This window comes from Choristoneura fumiferana, chromosome 8 (assembly GCF_025370935.1).
Source record: "Choristoneura fumiferana chromosome 8, NRCan_CFum_1, whole genome shotgun sequence".
Lineage (NCBI taxonomy): Eukaryota > Metazoa > Arthropoda > Insecta > Lepidoptera > Tortricidae > Choristoneura > Choristoneura fumiferana.
The window spans coordinates 19988594-20000785 of NC_133479.1; the positions used below are offsets into that span (position 1 = coordinate 19988594).

General features: G+C 38.0%; 1 long non-coding RNA gene across 1 annotated transcript in view; it reads right to left on the reverse strand.

Annotated features, from left to right (window-relative positions):
* Nucleotides 1–10950, reverse strand: part of LOC141430720 (uncharacterized) — a 264703-nt gene extending 253753 nt beyond the window's left edge. The window contains exons 1-2 of the long non-coding RNA XR_012451654.1: nucleotides 10669–10950; nucleotides 266–301 (exon numbers count right to left, since the gene is read on the reverse strand). This is a non-coding gene — a long non-coding RNA (uncharacterized lncRNA). The remainder of the gene's footprint in view (nucleotides 1–265; nucleotides 302–10668) is intronic.
* Between the last annotated feature and the right edge of the window lie 1242 nt (nucleotides 10951–12192).

Genomic DNA, 12192 nt, shown 5'->3' on the forward strand with positions numbered 1-12192 from the left:
TTACAATAGGCACATTTAAGTAAAGGATATAAAGATACATATATATATATGTAGAGACTTCATAGCCACGGGATAGTGAAAACTGAATTCTACGTGAAGAAGTTGTAGGCTACAACTATCGTTTTAGGGTAATATAAATTTGATAATATAATAGTAATAATATAAACAAGCTATAATAGAAATACGTCACGGAGTTTTTCTACATTCCGCTTATTTTTACATATGAAATTTCGGTATAAACAATTTTTACTAAATCACCTCCTACCTTTACAGCTCCCACTGGTCCACAAGCTTGTACAATCTGGAACAAAAGTGCAATTTATAGTTACTTCTTATTTTATTCCCGGCGTGCGTGACGCGTGTGCGTGACTGTACAGTGACCTGTCACTTTGATACCAATGAATCGGACGCCATTCTTTAACATATCTGTAGTAATAAACTATCATATTTTTACGCACTCTGATTTCGACCATGAGCAGAACAACACAGGGTTTAATTTGGTTAATTTGATAAATGTAACGTAGAACCTTGTGATATTGGGGTATAAAATATGCACCCCCTATAACAATATGCCAATTTATGGTTGTAAATTGGACTCGAATTGTAAAGACGATTTGTAAATGGGTAGAAAACCATAAACGATTTCTTAAATTTTTAATTGAAAAAAATAGGTACAAATATACCCATTGTAATCTGTTGCTTTTGTACTGATGAGTAAATATATAAATTTTTACATTAATACCTATTTTTTTAGATTAATGCCTATATAACAGGACACGTAGCGACTTGCGCATGCAAAAGACTTATGCAAAAAATTGGCGCAAAAACTATATTACGTTCAAAGCTATTTGTGCGGTATACCGTTTTGCTGTCTCAACGCGCATGTTGGCTTGCGCAAATTCGAATTTGCGCAAGTTGATTGAGCATTTAGCCGGACCCTTAACTCAATAGCAGCCAAAAGTTTTTGGAAATTTCGACAATTTCTCATAACTATGATAAGCCCTCTCATTGTGAGGCCTGTGCTATATAGGCTGGGATGATGATGATGAACTATGATATTAGTGAGAATGGTTAGTTACGAGGTACGTTTCCATTCACAGCGTGTTGACAAATCGCTGCCGATTGCGTCCGACCCTACCCGGTTGGAATGACAGCACCCAACTCCGACGGTCGTAAACGAATTACCCGACTGTCGTAAAACAATCGCGGCTGTAAACCCATTCCGCTGTTTGTGCAAGTCGCTTCGTGACGAGGTTCGTTTACGAAGAGCGTTTGACATAAATTGTGGACCACTTTATTTGGCGCGAACAACAGTTGATTGACCTGAGGCCGTATAGCCTAACGTTGATGACGTTGGCGATCGCAATCAAATGACAGTTTTTGTATGCGAAATCTGTCATTTGATTGCCATCGCGAGCGTCAGAAACGTACGGAAATAAGGCCTCTGGCTATCAATGCCGTGGCATAACTAAATTGCCACAGGATTACATACCTCAAAAGAAAAAAAAGAAAATACCTTCTTATATATTGGATTTTTATTAGAAACGCGTGAAGTTATCATGGCTGAAATTAATAATCAAAAGATACAGTGATTAAAAAAAGTTTTCATACGAAGTGCCGTAGCCGAAAATCTACAGGGTATATACTACCGGTTGTTCTAGAAACATGGAATTTTGTATAACAAGTTCATATAGAACAACCATTAAGAAAGTCTGAAAAACTTAAATGTTAATTACTGCATGCCACTGGGCTGTTGCAACTTTTTTACTCTTCGAAGACATAGAATATTATAAACTCTTTAATGCTTAAATTTTATAGATTTTAAAAAGTATTAATTTCCTTTAAAACGGCAGATTTCTATTTAAAATAAGGATATAACAAAACTGAACTGCTTCTTCCGTTCAGCCTCATTGTCGCGAAAAACGGACTCCCAAGAAAGCCCACAAAAAGGACAAGTCCGACCTCGAACATAATGGCTTATTCCCCTCATTATATCAATTTTTGTTTAATTAAGAGCGGGGACAAAAGGCGCGCTTTCGCTTTTTTGTGTCCGCTTATTTTTGTGGACAAACGGAGATAACTTGGGGCTTAATTTGTATTGTGGTGGCTTCATTTGTTTTTAGCGGCCGAAGAGAGTAAGAAAACTGTGAATGGGGTGAATAAAACTTTGACAAAGAGCGTTTATTACAAACTAGCTTTCGCCCGGATCTATCTGCGCAGGGGTTGTTTACCGCGATTTCGGAGCTTACAATTATCCGGGATCGAATTGTCTTAAGTCCTTTTCACCGTGATTATTTCTGTTATAAGCATGAAAGCGTAACAAACAAACTCCCATTCGCATTTATATTAACTGGACAAAAATATAATTATACTACAAGGACGATTTTGTTTGGAAAGTACTTAAAAATTTTGCTTAAAAAATTGTTTTGCATGCCTATTACTTCTAAAGTACGCTCGCTCGAGCAACAAAAAATGTTACTTCTTTATAAGTGAAACTGTTTTGGTTTATGTATTATCTAAATTAATTTATATTCAACTGTGTCATATATGCTGTTTGTTTCCCAAATAAATAAATTAATTAATTAATGTGACTTGAAAACGTAAAACACAAACTCGCGAGGTCTACAGCCCACAGAACCACTAGTATTTTCATAATTATTAGCCGGAACATATCCACTGTTGAACAAAGGCGTCCGTCACCCTTAGATCGCTATAATAAACGAAACCTCGCCACTTGCATCCACCGGTTGCCCGCAACTCTCGCGATATTATCAGTCCACCACTGCTAACACTGCCTGCTAACGTCTTCGGTTCATAATCATCATTCGAGGTCCTTTCTCCCCAAACGATTATCGTTCTTCGACCGATGTGGTCGGCCCATGGCCACTTCAACTTGCCGCTTCGAGCTATGTCGATGACTTTAGTGCTAGTATTTATTAGTGGAGCCAAATTATTTAGTAATCTAAAAGTACATAAGTACCTTTTTAAGATATTTAAATCATACCCAAAATTAATAATTTCTCATTACTCCGAGGCGCCTCGCTGCCGCCAGCGCCTCAAAGCGGTGGATCGTAATTAACAACAACGACGTTAATTACCGCTTACTTTCAGACTCTTCCATCCCGCCATACATAGTGGCGTGGCGTGGCATAGCGCGCCACGCCTACGCCACGCCACACTATGCAGTCTTAATTAACATTGCGTTCTGGATTTTCAAAGTAGCATTTAGTTTTTCCGCTTTTTAAATTGTTCCGTAAGGCGTTCGTAAGTCTTGCATTTTATTTGCGATTTTTTTCTTGCCATTAAAGCTTTGCGACTTTAACAAGAATATGGAAAGACGACGTAATTTCTGCTCTTCCAATAATTTACAATTATCATACGATTTTTCTTTTCCCTTAACTTTTTTTCATTTTATTAATTACTTATTTCATTAATATTCTGGTAATTAGGGAAATTGAATAATAGTTGCTCCACGGCTACTAAATTGTTGTATACATAAACGAAATATTTTGGACTGTTTTTAATTTAAATTATATATTTTATATTTGCAAAATTCTTTTTCTTTTTTTCCTTCAGGTTTGTGGTTTACTCTTGCCTTCCACACCGCAGAGCTGGAGCTCGTAGTTGGTAGCAGAGAGCGCTGCTGTCCATTTTCATAAATATTATCAAATAAATCCTTTTGTCATCTTTTATGACACCCATGGAAAGAAATGGGTTCATCCTATTTCAAAACTGAACACAGCACAGTTTCAGATACCACTAACAACTGACAAAATCCGACGAATACACTGATGAATTGAGAGAGAAAAGTTCGAAAATTCAAACTGAAATATAGATGCATAGAAAAACCAGAAAAAAAAGACCAGCGCTGGGAATCGAACCCAGGTCCTCGGCATTCCATGCCACGTGCTATACCACTACACGACCACTGGACAGTGATACAGACACGAATTTCTCCTATGCACCACATATCTCAGCTTGTTTGTTTTTGCTTATTTAGTCACTTAAGCAGCGACGATGCCGCTAGATGATGGTAGATGTCGCTAGTGTCGCTGCTTAAGTAACTAAAAAAAAAAAAAACAAGCTGAAATATGTGATGTATAGGAGAAATTCGTGTCTGTATCACTGTCCAGTGGTGGTGTAGTGGTATAGCACGTGGCACGGAATGCTGAGGACCTGGGTTCGATTCCCAGCGCTGGTCTTATTTTTCTGGTTTTTCTATGCTCTATATTTCACTTTGTATTTTCGATATGGGTTTTACGGGATGACCGTAAAAGTAACAAAAAATTTGGAATTGAAATAAAAAATACAAAAAGATTCCAAAAAAACAATCTTAAGAAAAAAGTTCATCAAAATGGAGCAGTAATCTACGTTGATGACATTATAGCCTTCTCCCTAATGTCTACTAAAAAATTTATAGAACTTTAATGGAAAATCTGTGTACGGCTAGAAATGGTTAATTTTTGCGTGGATTTTCCACGGGGGTGTTGGCGCAATATTTACCCTTGAAAAAGTTTGAAGGTATCCCGTCACGTGCGACGCACTTCACACCCCCGTCTGCGCAGTTACAGGGTTGCCAGCGTATACTTTAGCGAGAGTGTATCATGCTTAAAAGATTTTATACTCTTTCCACAAGATATATACTAACATAGGTATAAGATTTCGTAACTAATAACAGGGACTATTGTAGGTATTGTAGGTTTGACGACCGGATGGCCGAGTGGTTAGAGAACCTGACTACGAAGCTTAAGGTCCCGGGTTCGAATCCCGGCCGGGCGATATTTTGTATGAATAATCGAATGTTTGTTCTTGGGTCTTGGATGTTAATATGTATTTAAGTATGTATTTATCTATATAAGTATGTTTATCCGTTGCCTAGTGTCCATAGTACAAGCTTTGCTTAGTTTGGGACTAGGTCAATTGGTGTCAAGTAACCCATGATATTTATTTATTTATTATTTAATTGTCTGAATAAAGAGTTTAATTATTAAATACTAGCCAAAGAAAATAGGGGCCACGAGAGTTTCACTGGTCAAACGAAAATACTAATGAATTTTATTTATAACATAACATAACATTCCTTGTCTAAAAATGGTTTATTAATACAATATAACTTTTAATTCAATTAAATGCATTCAGGTAAAAACGCAAACGTCTTTTTGGCCAGGACCGCTCGGGCCGATTGTAAGCCAAACAATACCACTCCTTGCAGTCGGGTAATAAGCCCCCGAATTTGTCACTTCAAAGTTCAATATCTCAAAAACGGCTAAACCGATTTTGATGAGACATGCCTAAGAACCATTGCTAGAAAACCTGATTTCAAATAAAAAAACCTCATTCAAATCGGTTCACCCGTTTAAGAGCTACGGTGCCACAGACAGACATACAGACACACAGCGGTTAAACTTATAATACCTCTTTTTGCGTGGAGTTAATAAACAATACATACATTCGTAAATAAAATAGTAATGCGTTGCCAACCCTGCCGCCTTGCACGTAGCAAATAAGCTCGTGTGTAATTAGGCTTAGAAATTACCGCGAGGCACCTCGGCTGAAAGCTGAACTTTCAACTTTTTTATAAATTCAGCGTCAGCGCCGACTAGGGTTGCCACCTTTTATTACAGGAAATAGAGTATATCTGATTTCAAAGGAGGTAAATAAAGAGAACGGCCTTTTTTTGGTTATGATAATGAGTTTGCATAAAATAACATGACTGGCACTAGTATAGTAAACATTGTGTGAAAAAGAGTATTTTAGCAATTTGTGTTATAGATTATAGAGTACGCCTATATGATATAGAGTACAATACTCTGTTTTAGAGTACGGTTGGCAACCCTAGCGCCGACTTACGGAGCCTTTTGGCCGGCAACTTGCCTTACAAATCTAGAGCTTCTAATTAGGTGTTAATATATGTCCAAGCTTTGAATACTACATGTTTTTTAGGACTTTGTTTTTGTAATGGTTTTAGCTGCAGACGAAATTTTATAAAGTACAGGGTGCTCAAAGTGCTGCTGGAGTTTTTCAAGACTTATTATGGCTATACCAGTGTATTGCTAAAATATACGTGTTGATTATAAGATAGAAGCGTTAGAACGTTCATTCAATTGTATCGGATTCACACAATATGGTTCTGTAAGATTTTTTGATGAATAAATTGATTTATACAATAATAGGTCGTACTCTTTTTTTTATCAGAACTGGCTTGATTATAGGGTCTGTAATGATTTTTTGATTGATTAATATGATTGAGCTACATTTTTTAGTTTACTCTTATTTTATATACTGGCTTGCGCTAGAATTTTATCGTTACTAACTGCTTTTTGTATATTACGTACCCATTATTTGAAAAACCAGAACTAGGTATTAGCAGGATCAATTATCGCTTAACACGCGAACAGGTAGATCACGAATTAGACAAATAAGCTTGTTTGATTTAAATTCGCGCACTGTGCATCGTTGACCGCATTGAATTGAATCGGCGCGCTGTTCCCTCCAAATTGTGTTTTGTCCGCGTTGTTTTAAAAATATCCAAAAGCCGATGTCTCACTCTCTGCCCATAAACTATCTCTATGCCAAAAATCAAGTCGATCCGTCGCTCCGTATCGACGTGAAAGACGGACAAACATACAAACACACACACTTTCGCATTTATAATATTAGTATGGATTCTCGAGAGACAGCCTAGTGACATAGACACAAGGACAAGCGAACAAAATTAAAGGAAGGTGAAACGACAATTAGGTGATCAAATTACTAAAATTAAAGGCTATCACTCAAGGTGTGAAGTAACCCGAGTACCAGCTCAGGTTCAGTTCCCGGAACGGCGTCCGGTAACGTATCCGTTCATTACCGGGCCGTGTACCGAAGGTGTTAGGCGGCTCGGGTTACCATAAAGCGATTAGCGCTAAAGGTATGGTTTTAATTTTATGTGACACCAGGCAACAGCCTAACGCATGCAATCTTAATTTACCATTTCTTTCTGTCATACAGTACGGGGTAATGAGAGAAAAAGATGGCGAATGTGATCGCGAGCGTTCGCACGTTAGACATTACGGTTCAGGCTTAGAAGGTAGGTACATACAGCCACGATATTGTAAATAGTAATAATTATAGGCTGGACACGTCTGTCGCATGCACCCACAAAGGTGGGCTCGCACAGTTACTTGGTGGGTGCCGGAGAACGGCCAGCGACATCGAGGCAGACCGAGAAGGAGATGGCGGGACGATCTGGACACGTACGCAAAGGACTGGCCTGACATTGCGTCAGAACGAGAGTTGTGGAGGTCAAGAGGGGAGGCTTTTGCCCAGCAGCGGGACACTATACAGGCTACTTAAAAAATATGCAATTACTTTGCTCACTCGTGACCTTAAGATAGCTACGGCTATGCAACAAATGTGTGTTCATGCAGCTCCTCCGCCTCCACACTATAAGAATACACACATCACACAAATCCAACTTTCACCACCACACTACACCAGTCGCGTAACGTAGTGGGGGCGGTCCGCCCCAGGCGGCAATTTTGGGGGGGGCGGCAAAATTCCATAATAAATAATACTGAATACATATAATATGTGGATATATATTACTGTTTTGTCGCACCTACGATTCGGACTGAATATAGAATGAGCATGAATTTTTCCGTTACTTTCTACTAAATACTGTGACGAAATCGGGAATCCCCTTTTTTATAATGAATGGTACATTAATGACAGCTTGTGTACCTACTATAGTTTTTTAAAGCCTGAACCAGAGGGCGGCAAAATTTTCTTCCGCCCCGGGCGGCGGATACCCACGCTACGCCACTGCACTACACAGATGCGTTTCGAAGTCAACCGGAGTTTAATCATGGTATTGTATCTCTGTTTGATTTTGTGTGTGTAAGTAAGTACGTACAATGTACCATCAGCCAAATATGTGGTCTACCACCTTAAAGTTGATAATCGTTTGCATGTCATAAAACAATAATGCCAATAGACGTGTCTGTCAACTTGAAAGTTCGACTTTGGCGACATTCATTCATTTGATAGGAATTTGTTTAAAAATTAATAGAACTCCTATTTGGCTGATGGTACCTTACAGATGTAGATGTGTGTAATGAATCGTTGTGTTACTCAGGTGATGAACTTTTGTTTGATTTCGTATACGGTTTTTTTATAACTCATTAAATTAATCTTTGCTCAAAAAGGCGACTCATATGACTCTATGTTTTTGTCGCCGCTGACCTATGTTCCAGCCAAAACTAACCACCATTGTTTTAACGCAAAACACCGTAAATTCGCACATAATTTTATTCAAACACCATTTTGGCTAACGTAGATTTATTTGACGGAAACAAAAGCAGTAACCGCGCTTGTACTTGTATCGCTCAGCTCGCCACGCGAACCGCTCGTAAATAAAAGCTTATTTAGACGGTGAAATATAATTTGAGTTGCAGTACACTGCCGTTAATGGCCGGTCACATAAGAAGCCATGGCCGCCAGGCCCCGCAATGTAACGAGACACACGCGATGGTTCTCTAATTTTTCGCCAAATCATTTTTTCTAACTGGTTCATTACCCAACTGTTTTGTTAAACTGCAAATACTTGAAGATTGTTATAAAACTAACCTAACCTATTCTATAGGGATCTACAAGTTAGTCCTGAAATATATGCTGAATAGTTTACAGTTTCAGAAAAAAAATCGTTCGTCCATTATGAAACAGCGATACTTTCCCGCGCCTAATCCGTGCAAATACATTAAACGCAAAAATCCATCTGTTTTTTATCTATTCACACTTAAGCTGAATCGATTTAGATGAAATTTGGTATGGAGATCTGTGAAACCCTGGGAAAGACATTTTTTAGTTATCCTGCTTTGGAGACTGGACCAGTCGTTACCTGACCTTCATAGATACTAACTATTGAGCTTGTATCACCCCTGTTAGCTAGAAATCAAAAACCATGTTTTTTCAATTCGTTTTTTTAAAGTTAAATAAATTAAAGCTTGGAAAAACCGATTCACGCGTAACCGAGAGTAAAGGGTGACCAGAATTATAAAAAACCTTGCCATATTGCGGAAAACCAATAGAACTTATTTCTTGCACTGGTAACACTAAATTCAAATGTCATTTGTCTATTGCTGTCAAAGTTTAACGTTGTTTGCGGATTCGATTTGTAGCATTCGAACATGGCGGATGTAGACAATATCTAATTTTGCTATTTCTGTTTCTTTGGCTAGTTGAAGTATAATTTTGATAGTGTTTTATGCGGCGATTAACCTTAACAGTGAACAGTGATCACAAAATTCTATATTGCTCTCGTGTCTGACATTTTTTAATGCGCAAGTTGTCTCCACGTGGTTTCTGGAGTTTTACTATCAAGTTGCAAAAACTACAATCACCGTACAACGTCCCTCTCAAAGAGAGTTTACTTTGACACTGGCGAAATTGTCCTATTAATTAGGACAGAAAAGCCATATTTTAAAAGAGAAGAAAAAGGAAGAACGTTGTTTGCGCATGGTATTTTAAAGTGTTATTTTGTATTTTTGCGCGTTAAAATGCCGAAGATTATCCATAGCCTTGGAAGGAAAATAATTCACAATGTATACAAGTATTTTTCATGGAAAAAGTCCGAGGGATTAGAAAATATTCCTTTAATCTGTCATCTCCCAGGATAACAGGATCAAAGGAATTTGGGCACAAATCTGTGCCTCTGGGAGAGGACAGGTTAAATGACATCACTGACACCGTTGTCAATATGACTGGTAGGTATCGTAATGTACCTAAGTGTAAAGAATGTTGCAATATAAAACGTAGAAGTGCTGCCCTCGCGTCAGGTTTTTTATAATCCTGGTCAGCCTTTAAAAATGACCGTTTTTTGTCTGTGGTGTACCGATGATGAGGTGTGGTCAGCGCGATATGGAGCGTGAAAATTGAATGTGGTTTTCAATTCGATGAGGGAAACAAAAGTGTAACGGGTATCTACGATTAGTGCTACGGCGTAGCCTTTTAGTCCTTTTAGACTTTCCTTATTACTAGTCCTTATAGTCACAACTTTGCACGTGAACCAATGGATTTGGTAGTTGATTTGAATTTCCGGAACTTCACTAAACTCGTATAAGAATTTCCAAAAATTACATGGTGGTTTTCATTTACTGAATGTAGGAATATCGTGATAAAAAGTATCCTGTGTATTATTCCCGAAATCCAGCTTTACATACGTAGTTTTTAATGTGAAAACACACACACACACACACACACACACACACACATAACCTGTCAAAAACACATCTGTAATATTAGTAGGATATATCAGCTTCCACATGATGTATAACCTGCTATTTAATATGTCTATAAAAGTCATAAAGATATCGCAAATAAAGATCTGCACGTAGATAGAAATCGTTCGCGATTATCGAAATATCGGAAGGAGCCACTCTGCCCTACAAACAGCCAAAGGCTATCCAATAATATCGCATAATCCTTCCTGTGCCTAAATAAGCAAAGGATGCAAACACGCTATGCTCGCCGCCCGGGCCCGCCCGCGTGCCTCCGTCGCCGTGGCAACGGGGTCAACGAACCGAAGCCGCACTACACCACTACAGCCTTTTTCATGACATTTTCATTACGATTTCATACCAATTTGATTACATTTTAATATTTACACAGATTTTATGAAAATTCACTTACTTGATCCTAGTTTCCCAAGTTTTATTTCAGCTTTTGCTCGTTCCAAAGCACTTAACTATTAACATGAAGTTACAACTAATACACTCTCTTAATCTTAATACTAATCGTATACGAAATTACAGGCCACCGACTAATTCACAACCTTGTATGCAACCTTCTTACTGCTTCACATTACGTCCACAAGACACTGGCAACTAACATCGGTGTTGCCATTTAAAACTAATGTCACAAACATGTCAATTTCGTAATTTAAAAAACTGAAAATGGAACAAAAACGTTCGCGTGCCCGTACATGTCATCGAATGCGGCGCTCGGCGGAGGCACAAAGCGACAAACTTAATTATACACTCCTCAAATCAATTCTATCACAACTTCTAACCTTATTCCTGCTGCGTTCGGAATCTTCGACGACCGGCGAACGGCAAATCTAACTCGGTCGCTTTATACATTTCTATTCCATTTTCGAATTCTGCTGTGGAAAACTCGCTTTTCTCCTGTTCATGTAAATGCCAATTTCGTTTCTGGGCTCGAGTTTCCTCCAAACATAGACTCTACATTTTACTTCTCATGGTCGGTATCAGCTTGTATTTTGAAGGCAGACAATGCGCCACGCAATGACGTTTGCACAAAATGCGAGGGCAATAGGGGATGCCGATGGTGCGAAAGAGATGAAAAACTCGAGGGAAGGTAATGCCAGGGGTGCATGTTCGTGCGTCTGGGCGAACTTTAGACTACCCATAAAGAATCGATCTTGAGTTGAAGAAGGTTTGCTAAAAATTGCATTGCATCGTCATAAACATTAGAGCTATCTAATAACTCTAAAATATCTGAACTATTAACACAATCGATTTTCATATTGTATGTAAACAACATGAGAGAATGAGTAGGTAAGTTTTTTTTGATAAAAAAAAACACAAGAGGGTCCTTTTTATTTAAAAGTATCACTAAGCCCATGGGCTTTCCTGGAAACTTTAGGAAAACTTAAAGTTCCATTTTACAGACTGGCACTGGATTTTACAGCAAAATGTTATTTTGAGAAATTGCATATATTATTATAACAAAATTCCAAAAATATTACCGATCAATTACACACAAATTAAAATTATTGCTAAGAAGACATTCAGAATGTCTCAGGCTTAGATTAGATTATATCATCGGCATAGATGTTTGGAAATAATACTGATCTGCATTGGCGATCCCTTATTACAATTAATAGCGATCTACTGTATAAATAATGTTGGTAAATACACATGATGTACACAAATAAGTCATTAAAACATTTGGATCTGTTTTGAACAAAAACACACCCTGTTGAATTTCTTGCCAATACCCTTAACTTGACTCCGCCATTCAAAAAATTAGTCACTATTAGTAATTTTAAGTTTAAACTTAGTACATATTTAATTAATTTGCAAAAAGCACTCCCCGCAAGCGGGAAGGCTACTTATTCATGCTTATTCATATCTCTAACACGAGTACCTTCATTTTGACTTTTAATCAGACTTGCGTTTGGTTTCTACATAT